Source organism: Notechis scutatus, chromosome 3 (genome assembly GCF_049901735.1).
Source record: "Notechis scutatus isolate UNSWTSFEM ecotype Mainland chromosome 3, rNotScu1.2, whole genome shotgun sequence".
NCBI classification, from domain to species: domain Eukaryota; kingdom Metazoa; phylum Chordata; class Lepidosauria; order Squamata; family Elapidae; genus Notechis; species Notechis scutatus.
In genome coordinates, this window is record NC_142011.1 from 179067545 (window position 1) to 179092603 (window position 25059).

The following is a 25059-nucleotide window of genomic DNA, read 5'->3' on the forward strand; positions in this document are numbered from 1 at the left end:
CTAAATAATTAATTCCTCTAGTAATTTTTTTTGCCAAAGTTCAAGTAGACAGTAAAAGTCCCATATAAAATATCATTAGTGGAAAATGTAATATCTAGAAGTAAACAGAAACTGTACCTACATTTCTTTTGTAATCACTAATAAACTGGTTCATGGTTCTAAAGTTTAGATTTTCAATTTGTGACTTTAATGATATGTATGATTTAAAATACCAGCACCTTTTCTATTTCTTGACTTTAGTGTATCCAAAAAATATGAAGGTCTTACTACAAATGAGCTTGTAATGTGCCATATGCTATATAACATTATAAGGAATGGCTTCACATCTGTTTGTCATTATTTTGCTGCTGCTTTCCCCTCCTCCACATTTCCTGCTTTCTTGTATCTTTTTATGACGTACTAGGTCTTGTAAATATTTTCATTCATCTTCTTGTGTCTTACACTCATATCTCCAATACAGATCTAAATCTCAGAGATTATGGAAGACCATAAGCTTTCTGGACAGCAACTACCATAAATTAATTTGGAAGAGTATATATGCATGATTGTGCCTGCCTATCATCTATCTATCTATCTATCTATCTATCTATCTATCTATCTATCTATCTATCTATCTATCTATCTATCTATCTATCTATCTATCTATCTATCTATCTATCTATCGTATCTATCCATCCACTCATCAATCTACTTCACTTTTAAAAATTTTAAACTTTTTAAAGTAATTTTATTGCACAAATTTTCTCCCAGGTCTAGAACCAGGGGCTAGTAAGAAATAGTAATGTATGCTTGGTCACATATTTATGTAGACAAAAGTGTAATGGAAGATAGCCATTTACAACCAAAGGCTACATCTACACTCTTATTATTATGGCAAAATTGCTTTGGAGTGTACTCTTCCCCCAGGATCTGCCAGGTTCCCACCCTTTTAGCCTTCCATAATTGATAAAGGGCTGGCTTTCCCCCCCAGGTATTGAGATAAGGAGAATTTGGAGCCCAAGGAATGTGTGGCTTGATGGAATAGAGATTCAAGTATTATGCGGTTTTAATTTCTTTGGTTTATTATTGCTGTGGGCCACCTAGAATCATGTCTACAACATGGTCAGCTATATAAGCCTTTTAAATAAATAAATAAATAAATAAATAAATAAATAAATAAATAAATAAATAAATAAATATTTTCATTGAAATTGTATTAATACTTTTTCCGTTTGCTATGTAAAAGGTCAGGTAAAGCTTTCATAATATAAAAGAAAATTGGAAAGTGACCTGATACTTAAAAGCAAGTATATTGCACAGAATTGGTCTGATTGTGGAGTCATGCAATGCCATGGTGGTGCAGGGCACAAGACAATAGGGACCTTCAGCACCTTGGACAGATCAATGGAAAAGAAACTGATTTATGAAAAAATGTTGTCTCAGCAACATACCACAGCCTTCAAATTTGCCCCCCAATGTTGACAGATTTGAGGTTGTGATTTATTCTACCGCTTTTGAGGAGCTGTCTGCTTTTCTTTGGGCGATTAACAGATCCTGCAGTTGGTGGTTTTTGATGTTAAGGACTATATGGAGATGCTATGTGATTCTGAAGTGTCAAGAGATGGTATTGCACACACCTGGAGTAGCACTTTTCCCCAGCACTAAATAAAACCAAAGCATTTTTATCTTGTGATATTACCAAATGTAATATCGGCTTTTAAAGCACTGCATTTGTCTGAAAGGAAAAATACTTCAACTTTTAAATTATATGATTTTCTAAAAATATGATTATAGAGACATATGAGATTTTTCTCCTGTCATCTATTTTTTTATGAGAGGCAGGTTACAGGTTTATGGAATTCTGTTATATGTAATGTTCAACAGAAAACTTCAGTGTTTTTCTCAACCCATTCTTATTCAATTTAATGAAAAATATTTTTAAAAAACATGTAGATAATTACAAAATAGACAAATACATGTGTAAATGCACAGTGTTTAATTTGACCCTAACTACTTGAGCATTCTGCAGTGTTATTGGCTTCACAGTTCAGTGAATCCAAAGGAAATGACTTTTCCATTAGAATTCATCACTTAGTTATAAACAGGATCTGCAAGAAACTGTGTATGGAAGCTACTGTTTTGGCTATACTGTATATAGATAACCACTGGAATGGCATAGGTGACTATTATTGATATAGATGACCCAGGGGTGGGCTTCAAAATTTTTAGCAACGGGTTCTCTGCCCAGTTGCTGGGTGGGCATAGCCATGGTGGGCGTGGCCTAGTCAGCCTCCTGCACCACGGTGCGGGGGGGGGGGCATTTTTGCCCTCCCTGAGCTCTGGAGGCTTTCCTTGAGGCTCCAGGAGGATGAAAATGGCCTCCCTGGGCTTCAGGGGCTCTCTGGAAGCTGGAAATGGGCCCATTTCCGCCCTTCCTGAACTTCTGGGAGGCCCGTTTTTCACCCTCTCCAAGCCTCTGCACGTGCCTTGCACTCACCTGCATCCAAAACAGGCCGTGTGGGGACTCCTGGGTGGGACGGGGCTGGGTGGACGGGGCCAGCCAGGACTGGGATTTGGGGGTTCTCTGAACTGTGCAGAATCTTAACTAGAGGATCTCCTAAACCCCTGTGAAGCCCCAGCAGCCCCTCCCTGAGATGACCCAGCATTCAAACATTCCTGGGCAAAGGCAAGAGCTTTGACAAGATAGAAGGCAAAACCCAGTGCTAAATTGGGAAGCACGGCAGCGGTTTTGAACCCCTTTGACTGAACTGAATAACACAAAATGCTTGCTTACCTTATACAGAGTTGTTATGCAGCTTCAGTGAGGAAGCAATGCATACACTGGGGGAAAAAGGCTTGAGATGAATAACCTCCTATTCTTCCTAACTTAAAATAACGTTAGAGTCAGTGAACAGGCACAGTGAAGAAGAAAAAAAACCTGGTTATTTCAAAGAGAAGTTCAAGTTACCTCTACCTGTTATCATGGCAAAGATTTCACAGAAAGTCTCTTGGACTAACTATTTCAGCTCCACCAGAGTGAAGAGATATTGAGTAGAGCTATTCCTGCTGAAGGCAAATGTTTGCCCATCCTCCTTCCTCCTCTGGATTCTGCTCTAGAATGTTTTGCAGTAGAACTGCTGGTGATTAAAAATACTTCTCTATTCAACATCAGAAGGCTGTGCTGGATCAGAAGCCTTCTATGAACTTGAAAGGGTACTTTCTTCTGGGAAACATAGATTCTGAACCCAACACTGAATCCAACACATTTGCTGCTTAAATGCAAATGGTGTTTGAAATGATGACATTGCCAAGGAGAATTAGTGAATGGGAAGCTGTAGTGTTAGCCTTTGACTGACCAACAAACTCTTTCCTTTAAGCCAGGGATCGCTTCTTTTTGACTGGGGTCCAGTTTGCTACATGGATCTTTTCATAGCCAAGAAGACAGAATTTAAGCATAAGGGCATCACTTGAAGAGCTGGTGCCGGACTTTCTCACCTGTCTCCATTTTGGGAGCATTGGGGGGAGTTATCTAACACAGAACACATTTAAAGCATAATGCACCTATTTTTCTCCATTTTCTGCCATTCAGGTACACATTCTTGACATTCTATGGCAACTGAAAATGAATTGATAGTGTTTTGTCCATATCTGCTTTAATCTTCCTTATTTTATCCATAAGCTTAAAAAAGATCTCATAAAAATTACCTTTCTTCCTCAATGATTAGTCTCAAGAAGGGCATGGGAGCTTCCTATTTCTTGCATAAAAGAGAAAATTCACAGACATGGCATTTTCTTGGCAATCTTATGAAAGGGCTTCTTGGGCTGGGTTGAAATTTCTTGGTCAACTTCCATTACTAACCAGTTTTGTCTTTACTTTGCATTTTCAAATCAGCTAAGCTGTCATCTAGCTCAGAGTTTTCCAATCTCAGCAACTTTACAATCTGTGGAGCCCTCTCTGGGGAATAAGTCCACATATCTTAAAGTTGCTGAGTTTCACAAACACTGAACTAGTTGGAAAAATGGATTTTTCCAAACTACATTTTAAAACTTTTTAATCAAATAATACTATATTTGAGACATTCTTAGTCAAACTGTTATAAACTTTATAAAATATATTGTTCCTTTGGCCCATATCACGTGCCTCTGAGGGAGCAAATTAATTTCAATGAACTTTTCTAGTCTTGTTTGCATGCTAAATTCCAGCCTGGGTATTTTAATAATCAGAAAAGTAAATCTATATGAATGACTAATTAGACAGTTTGACTATTTCTGGAACATTTACTCTGACATTTCAGAAATTTACATGAGTATTTTTAACACTAAATCTTTATGTGCAGCTGTTCTCTGAAAATAATGTAATTTAATAACAATTATTAAAAGTTGTCTCTTAGGGTCAGGAAGACTGTTGTTAAAAGCAGAAAGAGTGGAGTGATTTGCAATCTGGAAATCATATATTTATCCTGTAACTATTCATGAAAGACATAACTGAGGCATGTGTCCAAATGTTTTCAATTTACACAGAGATAGATCTTCTGACTACTTCTCTCCCTATCTTAAGAACATATGAAAGAAAAAATGATTAAATGTCAGTGATGGTTTTCTTTTATAGAAAACAGCAAGTCTTTCTTTAACACAAAATTAAGATTAGACAAAACACAGACCTTAGAAGCAATATGTATTCTATTTGATACATGGGCCCATATGGGTTTCTATTTTTTTATGACCAAAGCACTTCATGGGCTAATTTCATAGGGCAAAGAAAAAAACATTGAAAAATGTTTCTAATTCCAGAAAAAGTGTTTTTCTTACCTTATATATATGTTTTAATGATTGTTATCAGTGCTTGAGTTTGCAGGAAAACTTAGCATTTAAATTTGTTATGTGAAGAAATATCTGGAGCAGAAGATAGCAAATCTTCTGTTCCAGATATTACTTCACATAACAGAAGTTCAAGCACTAATCCACATACTGTTTCCAATTATTTTACCCATTCAGCTTTTGATACAGTGAAGACAGATGGCAATTTAGTTAAAATGAGGGAAACAAACCATTTTATAATTTATTCCACCAGCAGTGGTTAAACATTCTGGTTTAACATTATGTCAGAATGTCATAAAATGACCACTAGTCAATCCAACAATATAATCTATGTCCATAGATTACAAAACTATTTAGTTACCTAGGGGCAAAAAAATCCTTTAGGTTAAACTCCTTCAGTCTTTTAGTATTGCCAAAATGATTTGGAAATAGTTTAGAATACTGTATATTCTATGACAGAGATCATGGTGTATATATACGCTAAGCAAAGTGCATTATAGATTACCCTAGTCATACACCTAGTCAACTTTTGCTTTGATGAACAAAGAAATCTGATGTGGTACAAAGTAGTTTCATTTTCATCTACCTGCAAATCTAACTATGGCTCATTCCACATATTATTTAATTAATGAATTTGCTACTGCCTACAGACTTAGTAGGAAACTTTAGCTATTCCTAACGCTCTAGCCAGGGAAATTTTGTATTAAGTGTATTTTCAGCATCAGTTTTCCACATTCATGATTTTGCAAAGGCTGTGCAAAGATTCCCTCTTAACCTTTTCCCCATTTGCATTGCTGATTGCTGGAACCTGATAAATCAACAGGAGGACATCTGTGCAAGCAGGTCTCTGAACCATGAACCAATCCTGCCACCTGGCCAAATCTCCTTTGTTCCTTCCTGCTGTCACTTTTCCCTGTCCTTATTTTTTTTCCTTAAGTGGAAACACCTACACTAGAAATTTCCCACTTTCATACTCCTGTATTTAGAAGCTCTTACTATCTCCCCCCACAACCCCCATAAGCTCCTTTCCATCACATTGAAGCCTGCACTGCCAATTAAAGCAGCCCAGCAGTGCCAAGAAAGGTTATTCTTTCACTCTCATTCTTTTTCTTCCTCCCACCCCCCTTCAACCATAAATCCTAAATGGAACATTCTTTATTGATTCTTCTTACCAGCAATTAGAGTTGATTAAATGAAGTTTTTTATAAATCTTTATCTAACAACCCACCTTAAAATATAACAGGGAAGAGATCCTAAATGTCTTCTGTTAAAAATGGTAAGCTCAAAGCAGTTGGTAACGAAATGGAAATGATTCCTTCTTTTAGCTAAAAGTGTAATTATTGGTTTCCTAATCTTGACAGCTAAATACAGCTGGTCAGGTCACTTTCGAATGAGACAGGCAAGGACTGGTGTTGTCAAGCAGCAGCACGTTTCCAGTGTCTCACATATAACCTAGTGTGTTTTGCTCCTTAGAGCAGTTGTTCCCTGTGGATTAAGACATTACAGAAACCCAAAGAAACTCTGAGCCCCTTGAGATCAGAACTGTTAGCAGATCCACAAACAGCACGTGAAGGTTCTCCAGAATGAATGTGTTCAACAGGATGCCATGCAGATAGTTTTCTAGTCCCTCCTCACCTTTCAAGTAGTGGAAGTCAGATTCCTGGCCACTTACATTTCCTCCCCAAATTTGCAAAAGTTAGATAAGTAAACAAATATGCAACCCCCCAGACCCACAAATATTAGGCATTTCTCTACTTAATAATAAGTTAATGATTGTAGGTCACAGCTGCAATGAAAAATAGCTGAAAGACAAGCAGGCTCTCAAACTGGGACGTTTTTTTTTAACTAAATATTTTAAGGAAAGAATACTTGTGAGAGAACTGGAAAGCAAATCTAAACTTAAAAGTTTCTGAAGGACTGGTATTAGTAGTCAATTTCTTAAGAAATATTGTTTTCTAATATTCAGAAAATTACGTTACTGCTGTCATTAACCAGCACAACCTAATACTGAATAATGCTTCTCTCTTCTCCCAGTTTTATTTTATGATATAGAAATAATATTTTGATACACCATTCAGTATAGCATCTATTACAAAAGACATAAAAAAGACAGAAACTCCGTGCAAAGCCTGTAATCCTGCGGACTGGTTCTACATTAATGCATTTCAATTAACAAAATCTTCAAAACCCCTACATATAAACATAAGGTATTTGGGATAATGCTATAGATAATGCTATAGATCTGTTAGAACTAGTTAGTCTTTTCTTTTTCGCAGACTTTCCTCGTTTAAATGTTAATTCAGTCAACATGGGCACAGTGGAGAGGCATGCATTCTGATCATAAACGATTCTCAGAATCCCAAAGAATCAAGTTAGTCTCACAATGCTCAAGTTTTGGTGGCTTCAAGCAAGCAGCATGCAAACTTAGAAAGGGATTACCTTCAGTCTAAAACTCTTCTTCATGTAGCACAGACTCCAAAGCAGAAGCAATGCGCCCCGCTCAACTCTGCTTCTCTTACATATATATGTTAGAAAGTCCTTTCTAGTGATCCAATTCTTGGAATTGCCAGTTTCTTGCCTGCTCTGATACTTTCTGAGTCTACATGCACAGCACAGATCACAGACCTAATTTGGCTGCCAAGCCTATTACACTGAACAGACAATGCCTTCTCTGTCAGAACAGAGAATGAATAGTATCACAAGGACACTCCTCTCATGTACAGATCTTAACTTCTTTCTCCTCCTCCTTTCAAAGCAATCTAAGTAGGGTGAGAATGGATGGGAAAAAATCAGGGATATCTGTACTATGATGTTCCCCCTTCCTCAAAGGAAATAATTATTACTAAAAGGGCAGTAAGATGATACCATTAAAAAAAAACCCTCACAACTTCAGATGTACAGATGGAAAGTATCTGCTAGCCTCATATTTTTATGCCAAGAGACTGAATGTAAAAAGAAAACATCTGGAATAACCATTATGAGGCCTAGAAAGTTTGTGCAAAAAGACAGGCATAAATAAAATTCCATGGGAATCATCTGAATGTGGATATATCTGTCTGCTGTTCTCTGTTTTGAAATGGATTTGGAGACAGAGTGTTTGTATTTCAAATGAAAAAACAAAGAGTTTAAAGTGAGATTTTAGTTAAGAAAGTAGATAAATCTTTGCAATGACAGGAGATTTACTTTGTCCTATGGCAGCAATGAGAATTCTCTTCAGTAAACATTTCTGCAATAGACTGTATAAACATCTTCCATACATTGACCCAGCTCAAAATACATGATTAAAGGTTAAAGTATTCCTTTGACATCTGTGTTTTAATACAGTTGTTCAAGTATGACTCCAAACAGTACTGAAAAGAGGTTATTAGTTTGAACTACAAAACTGTACTTGAAATATGTTATATAGTCAATGTTGTTGTTATTTTTGTTTCTTCCACTATGTACATTTTATTAAGAATTTCTGTATGATGTAATATGCATTTTGAAGATACATATCTCACATAAGAGTATTGATCATATTCAATATATTTGTGTTTGAATTTCCTATTTTTACTTTTTGTTGTCTGGAAGATTGCATTACAAAATTCTGAGAGGGGTAAATACAGGTTAAGTTCAATTTATATTTGATTGATTTATACATTTATATGAAGTTGACAAATGATCAAAATATGAATATAATGAAATTCTTTCACATTCCTAGTCTGAGAGCAGTTGGATCTAATGACTCCTGGGCCTTCTGTTTCATTTTCCTCCTGCCTGAGGCTAATTTAGAGCTGCCAAATGTGCAGACAAACAGAGAGTGCCTGTTTGCCATCTTCTTTTATTTAAGTGTTTCTTGGGGCATTTGACAGGTCACTGCTGGAGAGAGAACATTAGATCAAATGGCCCTTTGGCTGGAATGAGGAGTCTCATAGGAACTCATCAAAAATTTCAAGTTTTTGCCTTAGCCAATGATGTAGATTTACATTACACATTTACATTTGTAATAAATAACAAAGAAACAGTCTTCAACTTTTATGTGCATTTATTTATAACAACTTTCAAAAAATCTGAGACAACTAACCCTACGGAGTTGAGACAATCTTCTGATGAATAGGGTCCATACAGGGATTGTATTTGACACATTTCTTAAATACCAGCTCCATGACGATTATAAGAGCAGTGAATTCATACAATGAATATCTAATTCTTCCAAGATACAACTTAGTTTTACTTCTGCTTATTATAGCACTTGTTCTCCCAAATGATTAGTAAAAGGAAATAGCATATACATCTTATAGATATTTGGAAAACATTTACTGCTCAAGGCTAGTGTGTTCATTAATTTTCTATCGAATAATATTTAAGTAATATAGAAATCTTCCACCCAAATGTAACTCACAGAATAAATTAATAACTTATTCTGGAGCTATTGCATACAATATTCTGTCATATTATTTATGGAAATTTTTTTTTGGTGAAAAATGAAAAGAACCTGACTTTAAAATAGGGAAAAATCAACTAATTCAACAGAGGATTCAAGACACAGATGTGTTCAGAAGATCCTCCTGTCTCATAAGAAGAATTTCAACAAATGTTGCTTTTCCTCTTCACCTGTTATAAAAATCTGCTCATGGGCCTTCCAAAACAGTGGGAGAAGACTTCAAGAAGAGAATTGAAAAAGCCACTCTCCCTTCTTCCATCTAGTTGATATTGCATCAAATCAAAAAATATCCATGGTTGGGAGTACCTTCCATTTATATAAAACAAGTTTAGGATTTAATCTACTGAAAATATGCACACATAAAGGCAAATATATGTGTCCTAGGATAATGTTGCAGGATCCAATCTGGGTCGGTCACCAGGACCAGAGGACTAGTGACTGACTGAGGTTGGATCCTGAAAATATACAATTGATACAATTGAGCTGAACCATTCAAACACAATTAGAGCAAGAATATTCCTTTATGTTGTGACAACAATGGAGATGAAAAATATACACTTTTAGGGACAGGGTGGGGAGAAAATCACTTCAAACTCACCTCACTTTAAAAAACAACAACAACCCTTCTGTTGCCTAAAATGTTCTAGTGTTTATTACCCAAGAGGAAAAAGCACAACAGTGTTCCTGTGCTCTGCTAGAATTTTTTCCATACTCAGTTACAATACTCTCATATTGTTGTCTTGGAACACTTGCTTGCTATTTTCTGGGAGAAATAAGAAATAGTTTTGTTGAATCTAATGAGATTCTTCTCACATGAATTGGAACCAGTTTTTCCAAACCAATTACTTATCGAGTAAGAAGGATCTTAAAGTATCTACATTGAGGCTTGAGCTAATTCTTTTTGAACTTTCTGAATCCATTCATTGGATTATGCAATGAACACTAAAATAAAGGCGATAAAAATAAATGTATAGGTTTTAGAAATAATTGTGTGGACTGGCAACAAGTATTCAATATTAGACAGGAAATACTGGTGTAGTTTGCCATTTCAAGTGTACTGTTTGTGTCACATATAAAAAGAGTGGCACTACTCATAGATTAAGCACTTAGGAGGGTTTTTCATGGGGGTATTTTCCTTTTTGTACTTTCTTCTGTTATGTTAGTGACTTTGAATCACATTTAAATGAATGTGATGTCAGAAATATAAAAGCCAATCCATTTACAATGATGGCATGACTAAATAATAAAAACTCCCTGGACATAATTTAAATTATGCAGAATATTTCCTAGGGTAAATAAATTTTCTAAGACTTTAGGACACAAGGGAATGGTAATAACAATGCTTTTCTGACATGGCATATACAATTAAAAAGAATGTCAAGAAGCATGCCAAATCACTAGATGTCAGTATAATGGAAAATTTTGAAATTAAATATTAATGGAACTAGAAATGTATTCATTTACCAGAAGGAGATGCCAAGCTCTGTACATCACCAGATAACTAATCCTAAAATTAATCCTAAAATTTTAATCCTAAAATTCTGAATATCAATACAAGGCCATAATTTTTTTGGGTTCTTTGTTGCTCTTTTTTATTTGCTTTTATAGCTTCAGATACAATAATGTTAAAATGCACGATGATTTTGGTGAGAAATTATTTTTAAAAAGTGGTTTTGAAGCACGTCTACTCATAGTTATGTGGAAAAAGTATGGATTTTGCTAAATTTGGCTAGCAGAAATTATGTTCATATACAAAAAAGTCAATTGGTCAATCTACAATGAAACTGTTACTAAGATAAAGATATAGTAGCCAAATGTGTTTGATTTATATAGCCATGTTCTTCTGTCTTTTTTTTTTTTTTTTTGTGCTGACATTTTGTCATCTGGAAAGAAATGAGAATAAATGTAGGTAAAATTGGGAGCAGGAACTTAGCTGTTAAGAGGATCATGAATCTGTTAAAAGATCGACAGAGTGGTAGATCTCTCCCCCTCGCCCCCCTTCACAGTCTTCCATCTTTAATCTACAACTGTCTATGTCCCTTAGGGTCACTTGCTGTTTTGAAAGTGTCAAAAGCTTATTTCATTTTAAATTAAATAATATTATATTCCTCATTTTTAAAATGTTTGTTCTACTGTTCCTTATGCTATTTACTACCCTTAATAGCAGTAGAGATGACATCAGTGGCTTCATTACAATGGTAAAATTATTTTCCAACTCTACAATTCCTTTTGAAAGCAGTCGGGCACTGAACATTTAGAAACCACTTTTTAGTTAGAAATAGTTTATCATTTTCACATAAGATTTTTTTTTACTTGCTATAAAAGAACGAACACTTGAATTACAAGGTTGTTAATGAAGATATGATGGGCTAAGAAAGAAATGAACATCCCAGTTGGAGACATACTGTCCTATTTTTGAGCTGATTAATGAAACATTAACATTAGACTACATTTGAATTTCAGAAGGTTAGTTTAGATAGCAAGGATTTAAAAATAAAAACCAGCTCATGGAATAAGGCATTCACAAATAGATTAAAAATTATTTGCCCAGCTTTAAATTAAGAAAAGCAATTTCCAGGAGGAAAAATTATCACTTTCTTTCAATTGAAAATAAATGTGATAAATTGCTGGTTTGGGCAGAATTTCATTCAGTTTAGTATAACATGAATATGACTTAGTACATTTCTAATTGTAACATGTGAATTGTTGATCAATATCCAATGCAGAAGTTCAGCAGAATTTCAGCAGAACTTTCCAGTGAAGGACTGGCAGCTTTTACCCAAACTTCCATCTGGCAGGACATGTATAAAACAAATCTTTCTTTAATAAAACTTTGTTTCTGTTGTTGTTTTGCTTTCTCTGATAATTCTTTTTGATCCTAGTTGTTGTTTGGACTTGACTCATTAAGATCAATGTGCTCTGAATGTTGATCATATGACTAGGGGGATGCTGCAACAGTCATAAGCATGAAAAATGGCCATAAGTCACTTTTTTCAGTGCTGTTGTAACTTTGAATGGGCACAAAAGGAACTGTTGTAAGTTGAGGATTACCTGTATTGAGTATAAACAGCCAAGATAAAGACTTCCTTGGGCGAATGAAGAGATAAAACAGGAGGTAATCAAACACAGACACTTATTAGATTAAAAGTAGCATAGATAATGAATAATGTCTTTACCATAATAGTAATAATAATGAAAAAAACTGTCATTGGTCATGCTGTGGAAAGAATAAATGTTGCAGATTGACATTATCTAGATTTAAGACTATGAAGTATAGAGAATGATATAATATGTTGAGTTGTGGATTAAGTCTGAAATAGAAGATTTCATCTAAGGCAGGGCTGTTAAACTCGCGGCCTGTGGGCCAGATGCATCACGCGCTGGCCATGCCCATGCCCGGTTTAGCAAAGGGGATAGTCCTGATATATCATGTGATGCCGACGTGATGATGCGAATTTTCCAACTCTGATCTAAGGAATCATGTAATAGAGGATGAAGCTAGCATAGCTGGATAGTAAAAGAAGATTGAAATAATTCTGGAAAAGCCAATGTATCAAGTGCCTAGAAAGGCTAATACCACCTTGAGTACCTTATTCATATAAGAATAGTCAGTGATAAGGAAAGGGACATGTCTGGTGCACAAAAATATTAAACTAATTACTTTGATCCATGTAGAACATGGGTGTTAAACTCATGGCATCAAGTTGCCGTCATGTGACATTTTGTCAGAGATTCAGCAGGTTCTGACCAGTTCTGGAGAACCAGTAGCAGTAATTTTGAGTAGTTCAGAGAACCGGTAGCAGAAATTTTGAGTAGTTTGGAATACCTCCTCTGACTGGCCCTGCCCCCATCTATTCTCTGCCTCCCGAGTCCCAGCTGATTGCCTGGGTCTTCTTTTGTTGCCCTCCACAGGAGAAGAGAACTGGAAAGCAGGTTAGTGGGGTGGGGAGGGAATGGGATTTTACAGTAACCTCTTGCCACGCCCACCAAGCCATGCCCACAGAACCGGTAGTACAAAAAATTGAATACCACCACTGCATTTTGTGACTGTTTTCCCTTCATGGAGCTGGGGTGGGCATGGCCTGCATGTGACACATCCAGCCTGCAGGCCACCAGTTTGACACTCCTAAGTAGAAGATCTGGAGGCTGTTGTACCAGAAGAATAAGTAATAATTGGAGTATGGCAGGGTTGGAGAGATAAAGTGTAAGAACTGAATCAGAACTGTGGCTACACAAAGATCTCCTTCAATGAGAAAGAATATTATTCCACCAGACTCTTTCATACTATGTTCATAGTTAATATTCTTTTCTTACACTTCTTTTTATTCTTTTCAAAAAGCTGTATTGGATCCTTAGGAGAACAATTTACTCTAGCAGCTGCAAACAGCTGTGAACTTTCCCATGAGGTCTGCAGCTGCTGCTTCTGAAAAATCAATGATCATTCTATGATGAAAAGGCTTTAGCTATCTCTGAAATAAGATCATTTGCTCATATTGTGGGAACTCAGGCAGCTAAACTGCTATTTTATTTATTTGAACCAAAAAGGAACTTCTTTTATCTGGGAACCAACTTACTAAAAATAAATGTGCCTGGGAGACAGCATGAAGAGAATTAAGATTAATTATGTAAAATATTTCTGACTCTTGAAATAGAATTTACCTCCCCAAAAGAATTTATTGAGCGTTGCAATAATTATTTCATATTCTGTTCCTTCGTGTTGAAATAATTAAAGAAATGACTACATAATATAGTCAATTTCAAATTCTTCCTTAATCACTGCCAAATGTCTTTCAATATAAAATCAGGCTCCAAATTATGGGGAGAACTTAGACATCATAGATCTTGAATAGGATTTCATTTAACTCTACACAGAACACTGAATGTCAATTTTCAGAAATAAGCAGCCTTACATCTGGTAAGAAAATTACATTCAAGTAGTTCATCAAACACATAATACAGATTCTCCATAAAGTTCCTAGGCAAATTCTGGAGTTTTCATCTTAGTCTTGCAATTGCAAACAGCCAGACTGGGACATTTTGCTGGTTAAGACAAAGGGACATTTGGTCCATATCTCTTTCTGTTGCCTGGCAACTACAGGAAACTCCACCACTCTCTGTTTCAAATGGCAGCACTATCTGCCATGAAGGAAAAACATAAAGAGGTTAATGGTATATAGGAAAAAGTGGTGCAGAGAGTGCATATCCCTAATTATTTTGCATTATTTTGAAAGTGCCCCAATTTCAAATCAGTAGTGAAAAAGTAACAAAATGGAAACAAATTTAAGAGACCAAATTAAATCAATACAAGAGCTTCCAAACAACCTTCCTGTATTATAACCACCCAACAAACACTCTCAGTAACAGCTCAAGGAGTAATTTATGGTCTCATAAATGTTTTCCACAAATGAGCACCATTCACTTGTAAGTACCTCATCCATTTTTAGTGCCCTATCCAACTTCCTTCTCTCAGCTAAGCTATCTTCAATCTCTTATTAATATATTTATTCCAGCTGGGTCCCTTCATCTTGTATCTCTCCTAGCAACAGATGCTTTAACCTGACCTAGCCCCGTCAATTGATATTTCCTCTTTTTAATGCATCATTGAATTAAAAACAGTGGAAATCCCATATGCATACTGTAAAAAGAAAACTCCATTAAGAAAAATCCCTTTTTCCAAAATGGCTTTTAAACTGATTCAGCTGAGCCACAGTTCTGCCTTCCGTTAGGAAAAGGGCAAAATTGCTTTTGCAGACCATAATCAATATGACATTGCTAAAGTCATAATCAGAGTGGATGAGTTTTCTTTCCATAAACCCAAAGGCATTCAAATGATACAAAGAATGCTCCTACATGTCATGAATTAACAAGCAGAATATGCCTGAGATTTTACATTCTTTGTTTTCTTTTTCAAAACAACAGATGTATCTTAAAAATACTACCTAGGCAGAGACTATACTTTAAAACCATTTCAGCAACAATATCTTGAACACATATCACAATTTGCTCTTTCAACACAGTCTTGTTAATTTACCCTAAAGACTTATCTTTAAGGTAAAATCTCTGCATATAACAAGCTCAAGTTGTCACTGCCATATGTTTCTCCAGTTAAAACAAAATGTTGCTTTTATAAAATTTCAGGCCCTGACAAAGACACATGCGTGCACTGGATATCAAGTATTAGGCTGTAGTGGTAACCTCCAGCAAGAGATTTCTAGTGACATGAAAGAACAATTTGTTATAATTAATTTTACTGTGGTTGGGAAAAAGAGATGTCAATGGATTTTATGTTTCGGATGTCAAAATAATTTAATTTGCCTTGGTAACCATGCACCTTGCCTGGGCATCAGTCAAGTTATAGTTTTACTTATAGTTTTAATTCAATCAGAAAATTATTATAAATTATCCTTATGGACAACATAACTTAGCAAAGGGATGGATAAGCCAGTATCTGTACATGTTATATGGAATAGAATCTATTGTATTTGCTAGGTTGGCTGAGGGTTATGGAACATATAGTTCAAAATATCTAGGTATTGCCTACTCCTAGTGGTGGGATTCAAAAAATTTTATTACCGGTTCTGTGGGTGTGGCTTGATGGGTGTGGAAGGGGAGGGGCGCTGTAAAAACTCCAATCAGAGGTGGTATTTGCCAGTTCTCCAAACTACTCAAAATTTCCGCTACCGGTTCTCCAGAACTGGTCAGAACCTGCTGAATACCACCTCTGCCTACTCCCCCCTTATACTGAATCTTAATGTTTTCTTTTAACTGCTAGCGTATAGAAAGATAGAGCAGAATCTCAACTCAATTGTATATTGAAGGTGACGGACTCTCTCTACACTTTATTACAAACTTTGTTACAGAACTTTTAATCAAATTATTTAGCAACTGAACATGTCTAGATACTTCTGGTTCTTCATTAATTATGTGGGAAGCCCCGCCTTCCCCCGAAGAATGAAACATTTCGGGAAATATTAAAAAGGCAGGGTAAAATATTTCCCTTAAAGGAGAAATTTAAGTCTTAAAGGAGGCAAAAACCAGCCCCACATTCCCTGCCCCAAGTCATTTTGATTTGTAAACTATATATTAAAGTTTAGCACATGGTTCAAAGCATATGACTATGGCACAGGAAAAAACATAGTCATACTTCAAAATGAAGGCAACTGAGAAAGATACAACTTTTGAGCTGAGCTTCTTTCTGAAGACAAAAAGGTACATACAGGGGGCTGTAAATATTTGTGTAGATGCAGCTCTAATAGTTTTCTCCAAATAAATATTTTATATAAGTAGGGCTACTTGTTACATTAGTAGAAAGCACATATTTTGCAACTGGACACTACAAATGGTTTTTCAGTGAAGTGGTGATGTCTTCTACATTTCCGCCCAGAGCAAGGTTTTAACAGTAAAGCTATCGAATGAAATATAATAAGTTTGAAGTTTTCCCTTCAAAAAAGGAGCTATACAAAACAGCTTTATCCAGGCATTAATTGGACCTTATGCTTAATGAGCATGTCATTAATATTTTTTTCAAGAATGGTGAATTCTTTTGAAAAAAAATGTTGCTTCTTAAAATGATTTTGTATGTAATACATTTTGTACTTGAGATGGATTTTTAGCTGTACAAAAAAGTCGTGAGATCTTATTTGGATGCTATTAGAAGTTTGAAATTACTATGGCCTAAAGGAACTGTTACAAACTCTAACTTGTTAAAGGAAGAAAATTTAGAGTTTCATTATTTAGTCATAAAAAGCTGTATGTCACTATTTTCACACTTTAAATGGGAAAGGGACAAAATTCCATTAATTTCTGACCAAAAGAAGAAGAAAAAAGCATTTATTTAGTAATCCATTAAAACCTTGCAGGAAATGGAGAATGGAGCATTTAATTTTTCTCTCTCATTCTGTTTTAGCAGAATTTTAAAGGCTGGAGTCAATTTATGGGGTTAAGCATTATTTTTCAGAGGAATCAATATGACTAAGTATTGCTTGATTTTTTATGCGAGAAACAAAAGCATTTTATTTGTAAGCATGTTTTGAATAAAAGTGCCTAGATTAACAGGAAATAGTTTCTCTGCAAACCCATAAATGTTCTTAATGTTTTTTTGTCTCTAATGTCTTCCACAAATCAATTGTATCACAGTCTAATTCACAAAATGTCCATAACAAAAAAGCTTCACAGCATGCAATACAGTTCATAAACAAGCATATTCTTATTGTGAAATTGACAAGGGACACTCAAGGATTTATGTTTAGATGCTGCTGGTTTGAAAACCAATTTGAATAAAATGAAATAAAATGAAAACCTCATTGATCTAATTTCTACTGATGTGGAATTACCCAAACCGTTCACTTGAATCTTCTTAGAATCAAGTAACAGGAAGCCTGCAAAAGTCTTTAATTTGATATAGTGCTTAGTATAAGGACATTTAGTCAAAAAAGAATGGTTGTGAGCATTATAAAGATCATCTCTGTATCTCAACTACTTGTTCTTTCATAGGGAATTTATCCTCTTCTCCAGCCACCAATAAAGATGGACCAATTTCCTTCTCTCCTAGTTCGCATTGTATGGTTCACATTGTATTTGTATTAAGCATAGGATTAGATCCGGATGTAACCATTGTTAAAGTACAATCACTGGACTCAAATTGACTTGATTTTAATGAGTGATAAACTTTGGATCTAACTTTTTTTAGGCTCTAAATTTCTTTGAAATCTTGGTCAGAATTGGTTTGTAAACACTGGACTCCAGCTTAATTATGGTTATATTAGTGCAAATAATATAACCTATATTATATTTATATAAATATAAATATTTTCTCATGTTTCAGTTTTTCTAATGGACAGAAGAATAAGAAAAAGAAAGGAATTTGGTAGATATTCACTCTCATCTGTGCATATTGCTTTAGCATTTGGTCAGCCAAAGAATTATTTTGCAGAGATATTTTAATTAATTCGTGTAACATTAATAAAGACAGCTACAAATGGAAAGATAAAAGGTTCAAAACAGTTTTAAAATAATCTGATTTGTCTACCTCATATATCTTTGGAAGAACATATATTTCACCAATATTATTTAAGAATGAGGAGAACAATATGAACTCCTGCTGATGTTAAGCAATTCTAAATAAGAAATTATTACCATTCACTTAATAATATATTTAAACCTACTTACTATTTTACTAACACTGGTATATGTAACATGAACTTCTGGAGAAGTGGCATAAAAATGGAAAAACATGCCTATTTTTAAAAAAAATACACGTGTAAAAGCAAATCAGTATTGCTGGGTTTATATTTAGCAAAGTCAAAAGATCTAAAAAACTAGCAGTAAAGTAATAAATGCCAGCCCCACTAAACATAAATGTATATAATGTACTTACTTTTGGGGCCTCAGTTTAATAGGCAAACCTGATCTGTATGTAAATTTTACAACATTGTTTTGAATAAGGCAATTCCTTATAATTTAATCAGTTTTTCCTTTCCATGATGCATTAGAGCAGTGCTCTCCAACCTTTCTGGCTTTGCGGACCGGTGGGGGGGAGGGTTTCATACAAGCAGGGGGCGCCGCTCATGCAAATGGAGCTGTGGTCACCCGCCACTTGCATGGTCTGGTTCCAAATTGCAGCCTGATACCAGGCCATGCCCTGGAGATTGGGGATCCCTGCATTAGAGGACCCCACATATAGCATACTTACATCAGTCTGTTAGTAATGTTGTTCAAATAACCTTTGTAATCCTTTTAATTATTTTCATATCCACCTGCTTGCAAGGAATATAAATCCTTCCATTCCCCACCATCCAGTCAGAGCTTAAGAAGTTTCTTGGATGAGAAGTGAAACATCTTTAAAGAAAAGCAAGAAAGGCCAGTTGCCTCTTGAAAAAGCATCTTTGGAACAATAATTAGATAGCCTTACTGAAGAGAGGAAATCTTTACAGATCATTTTTGTATTCAGAATGAATAAACAATGTCAGTGCTGTTTTTTTCTTTTAAAAAGCAATACAGGCTTCTAATCCAAATACTGTAGATTAGAGTTTAATCTTTTTCTTCTCTGCTGTTCTTATTTATTTATTTCCTTTCTCGCTTACTTATTTAATTGAGACAGAAGCTGCTTTGGGAAACAACTTATGGTAGAAAAGTGGCCAGCATAAACTGTTGGCTCTAGCATTAGTTTGATGCTCAAAATTCTCCTCTTTCCCTCCAAATCAAATCAATTTATTACAGCTCTAAGGCGGATACAATAAAATGTCTAATAGGAGAGCTACTACATTCTTTTATATGTATAAGAAACAGAAAAAATAAGTATAATACCGTGTTTCTCATATAATAAGGCTGGGTCTTATTTTTTTTTGAGCCCCGAAAAAATGGCTAGGCTGTCTTTTCGGGGGTGACTTAATCCCCCCCCCTTGCATCTTTGGGCGGGCGGGTAGCGATGGCTTGGATGTTGACCTCAGCGTTGGTGGGGCACTTCATATTGGGGTCAACGCAGGCAGCACCATATCCGGGTGTGCAACAAAAGTACTTCCTAATGGCAAGCCCCCTCGCCATTCCACCCCCCATTTCGCATGTTTTAATATAGGCCTTAATTTGGGGGGAGGGGCTTAATTTCATTTCATGCCTATAAAACATGCTGGGACTTCCTATTGGGGGAGACCATATTGTTGGAGAAACAGGGTAGGATCTAAAGATATTTAAGAGAATATATATATTAAAATAAAACTGAATAAGAATAGTATATTGTTCCAAATTTAATTAGTGCCGTGTGTTGTACAAATGATAGAAAAAAGCTGGATGATTTAGGAAGATATTTTTGAGTCCTTTTCTGAAGGAAGTCACATTATGGAGAAATCATACTCTCTGCCTGGAATTTTCTTCAAGATCTAGACTTCTTATAGAGGGAGAAGCATGGTAGCGTATGGCTTACAATTTTATTGAGCCATTACTACACGGACACAATTAAAGATACATAGGAGAATCCTTAACATGACTGCTGAGGGCAATGCATCCAGCCTGGCTAAAGTGAAAATATTTCAAAATTTCAGAATCAAAATGGGTGATAAATGGGATGTCTTTCTCATTCCTATCCATGAAATAGACATAGTAAACTACACTGTTGGCATACAGCAGGGTGGATAAAAATCGATTTAATTTTTTTTTTAAAAAAAAAACGGATTTCTAAAATTTAAATTAGATTTTTTTTTTTATTTAAAACAGATTTTTTTAATCAAATGTATTTTAATAAAATGCTTTTGGAGTAAAATTTATCTAAATATATTTTTCTATTTAAGATACATTAATAATTTAGTTTATTCAACATGAAATGGAGCTTAGTTATGTAGCATGAGGCTGTATATTCTGCAATATTTACATTTTTGGTAAACTCATTCAATGAATCCAAGCTCTGCAAGCTAAATAGGAAACCTTCATTTTGTTTTCAAATAACAATATTAAAGATTCTAACTACCAGTAAGAATGAGTCCTTCCATTTAAAGAGCGCCTGTCATTTCAGGTCCATCATGGCTGTTAGCGTGCATCCACTCACCTACTGCCTGTCACGTCCCGCACCTTGTTATGGTCATGGCTGAATCACCAGCCGTCCCATTAAAGTGAATGGGACTCTCGGTGAGTCAACAGCGGGTCAGAGGAGGAGCCACCGTGGGACAGAGATGACAGTTGCTCTTTAAAAATTATGATTTAAATTGAGTTGATTTAAATCAAAACTTTTTACTAGTGATTTAAAACATGATTTAATTTGACTTGATTTAAATCAAACAGTAATACTGGCAAACAGTAATACTGTTATCACACAATTAGCTAAAATAGTTGAATATATGTAGGAGGCATCCCGGCTGACCCCAAGGGTAGGGTCAAATACACCATCAGTTTGGAGTTACTACATTCCTGTAAAGAGTCCCCCTTGAAGTCCATTGACTCTTATCTGATGCCAATTTGCCTTGACTGTTAGTATATTAGATTCTTACGTATAGGTTGCATGGAATAAACTCATAATGCTTTTGAATTCTATCCTGGTTCCTCATTTCCTGCACCTGACATTAGATAGATTAAAAAACAGTGAAGGTAATATGCAATCTTGTTGTATACCTATATTAGTTGGGATGCTTCCTTCCAGAAAATGAGAATCAGAACTGGAATTAGTTATTCTGAAACTGAATTTCATTAAATCAAAGGATTTTAAATTGTATTACAATAGGAGGAAATAAAGGAAAAGTATAACTCAGTTATATTAAATAATGCTACAAAAATATAACTAGAATGCAAAGAGTATAACTGAAAGTTCAGATGATACCCACCAATATCCTTTTTGGAGCCGCAAAGTTGGTAAGACTAAATTTTTGTTCTACTTTTGAGGAAAGTTTAAAATTTCTTTTGGGAAACTTTTGCAGGGTATTAACAGGCACAGGGCAGCCAACCCAAAGCATTCATTTGGTCAGTAACCAAATGAATCTTTAAACCAGAATGAATTCTGGGCTTATTCACTTGACCTTGGTATGCTCCATAAAAGCTAGTGCAGCTGTCAAATAAAGCAAAACTATATTGTATATTCCTGATCTTTGTATCAAGTCAAGTATCAGTTCCTTCAAGTACTTCTTGAAGGGAAAACACCCTTTTAAGTAGAATTTAAGGATAGTTCAAATGTACATGTTGGACTAATTTTTTTTCCCCTTCTGTTCAATTGTGTCTGATTCTCAGAGCCTGGATAAGTCCCTGCAGTTCTCTTGGCAAGATTTTTTGGAAGTTGTTTGCTCATTGTTTCCTTCTAGAACTGAGAGAAAGTGGCTGGCCCAAGTCACCCAACTAGTTTTGTGCTTAAGTTGGAACTAGAGCTCTCCATCTCCTGGTCTCTAGCCTGACACCTTATCCACTACACAACTAATTTTAAAGCTAAACATTCATAGTCAATTGCAGTGGGAATCCACATAAAAGTAGGTTAGCACAATAGGTTTTTCTTGGTTATTTCTGCCACCAGAAGTCATTAAAGATTTTTTTAAGCCACTTGTTCAGCATCATGTGTATTATTTGCAGACCAAGTCCTCTGGCTTTCCACTAAGATTTATTTACAACAGCAACAAAGCAAAGATACCAATGTTTACTCAGCACTAAATGAAATTAAGAAAACATATAGTATATTAGTCTATGACAGAAGCAACATGGAAGTTCCCAAGGTATGCAGTGCAGATTATTTAATATCCCAAAATTTCAAATCCACAAATTGATTTTCAGATATTTATTGCTGTCAAGTATTTAGGACAAGAAAATGTTGATATTTTGCTTCAGGGATCTTTTCATTTTAAGGCATTTTATTACAGTTGCTGATAATAAATGCATATAAAATAAAAAATAAACAAACAGAAGGTCCATTTTCCTCTGTCTTTTCTTTTGATTTCAGAATTATTATTGCATATTTGTTATAAAACAATGTTTAACAAGCTCAATGCCATATGAAAACAGCCTCTTTGAGGAGCAGCATGAAAAGCAGAGACGAGAAAAATAATGATATTTCTGGTAAAGTAGCCATTCTGGTGGCAAGAAAGGGAATTTATAAAACTAAGATGAATTAGTCATATTAACAAAACATAGCAATCTAAGCTATAGCTCTTTAGTTATAGCTATCTAAAAATGCCATCTAAAAGAATGCGTAGAAATTATTAGCACAGAAAATTCTGTTTCTGTTTAGACATCCAATGATATAAAGCTCCATATTTCTTACAAGTATTTTCCACTATCAGAAGAGATGATCTTGTTAAGGGTAAGATGACAGTAGGATTGGTAGACAGGCTAAGCTGATTCTCATTGACCACTGAGCAACACTGTTTTTGCTGCAGACTGCAGGAGAAGATTAAACAGTCAAAAAGACTGTTTATCTTTTGATTCAGTTATTGGTTGCAGACTACTACATTTCTTAAGAAACCTTTTGATTTCTGGATCCATAAGTTTAAAATGGTTGAATTTAGTATAGTAGTATTGAAAAGCAATACTGCAGATTTGATTTTCACTCCTAATGCTCCCATCTAATAGCATAATAAAAATTAAAAGACAGACAGCTAAAATAATAACAATAATAACAAGCACCACTTGAATACTCTCAGCACTGACAAAATCACCAACAGTCAATCACACAAAACAGCTTTACCTGGAACAGCTTACATAGTGCAACAATACATTAAACATCATCAAACAACATCTGAGTATTAAAGGTTTTTAGGATGGACTGGATAGATAAAAATGTAAAATCCAATCTAAACATGTTCCTGGCTGTGTGACCAACCATAACAGTAAGTGAAAAATTGTGTAGCAGCATGCTTACTAGCTCAAACATCAAAAAGCAACAAAAATAAATATGTTATCTTTTCCTGAACTAATCTGAGTCTTACAATTCACCAAGCATTCATATTTTCAGGCTCACACCAATCTTCTGATGTTTCCTTTGAATTTTGTAATAAGGATATTTGTATAGTATCTTTTTTCATGCAGAATCAGGATCATTGCAATGTTACACAACTGAATTGCAACAGAGAAACATCTTTTTAATTAAAAGCAATTACAATAGCGACAGTAGTCAGAGTTAATTTATAATCTTACCTTGTTTTAGCACTCCTGTCAAGATACAGTTAGGGGCAGAGAGATTATCATATAACTAGAATGGAATTCCTGTTGCTAGTGACAACGGAAGAGACCCAATAATGATTTTTTTTTTAAATCCCACAACTGCAATGTTCAAAATACAGACAAAACCTATAACAATAGATTATTAGCATATATACAAATCAGAAGTCATTATTTCTGAAAATATAGAAAATAAGAAGCATCTCTTTTGTTTGAAGAGTTCTGAGCTATATTGCTCTTATTTCTTTAATGCTTTTTACAGAGTCAAAGTTCGAAGGGGCTGTTTACACTATCAAATTGATTTACCAGATCAATTCAAGAATCCAAATTAAAGCATCCTCAAAAGCAGTACCATGAGGAGAATTCTTTGGATCCCAGAGCAACTGTCTCAGATACCACTACCCTGCCCCCAAATTGTGAAAGAATTCAAGAATTCAGGAATGTCAGCACTAAGCAGGTGACTCCCAATCTCAAGGTACATAGCACCCTGAATGACAAAAATGGTAAGAAATTTAGAAAGCCTTAGGAAATTTTTCTCATTTAGTATGAACTGTACATCTTAAACTCTGAGGATTTTCCTACTGTCTAGTCTCAAGTATGATTTATACAGATAGTCCTTGATTTACAACAATGGCACTAAAAAGTGACTTATGACCAGTTATCACTTATGACCAGTTATGACCAGTTATAACCATTGCAGAATTGCCATGGTCACATGATCAAAATTTGGGCACTTAGGACTGGTATGTATTTATGACAGTTGCTCTGTCCTGGGATCATGTAATCACAATTTCTAATCTTCCCACATGGCTTCCGACAACCAAAGTCAATAGGGGAAGCCAGGTTCATTTAACAACACTTAAAAACTGGAGCGATTCGCTTAACAACTGTGGTAAAAAGGTCATAAAATGGGGCAAAACTCACTTAACAACTGCTTTGCTTAACAATGGAAATTTTGGGATATCAAAGAAGACCCCCCTTTAAAGAGTTGCAAAATAGGTATGCCCCTAATGGCAACAGTTGAGCTTGAACAACTACCTGTCAGTTGGCTAATTTATGTACAAGCTAGGGGGTTGTCAAAATCAAGGCCATGTCCGTTCCTGGGGTGTTTTCTAATGGACCAACAGAAGGACTGGCACAGCCCTACCAAAATTTTGTGGAGGGCATGCCAGTGCACCCTAATTTTGATCATCCAGTCAACTGCCTAAGGCAGCCTGTGC

General features: G+C 35.3%; 1 protein-coding gene across 3 annotated transcripts in view; it reads right to left on the reverse strand.

Annotated features, from left to right (window-relative positions):
• Positions 1–25059, reverse strand: part of PAG1 (phosphoprotein membrane anchor with glycosphingolipid microdomains 1) — a 106811-nt gene that overhangs the window by 45905 nt on the left and 35847 nt on the right. The window contains exon 1 of one of the 3 annotated variants that reach the window (XM_087961933.1): positions 7237–7445. The exons of the other annotated variants lie outside the window; for them this stretch is intronic. The gene's annotated coding sequence lies outside the window, so the exon portion shown is untranslated. Of the gene's footprint in view, positions 1–7236; positions 7446–25059 lie in introns of those variants that run through there. 3 annotated transcript variants of the gene reach the window in all.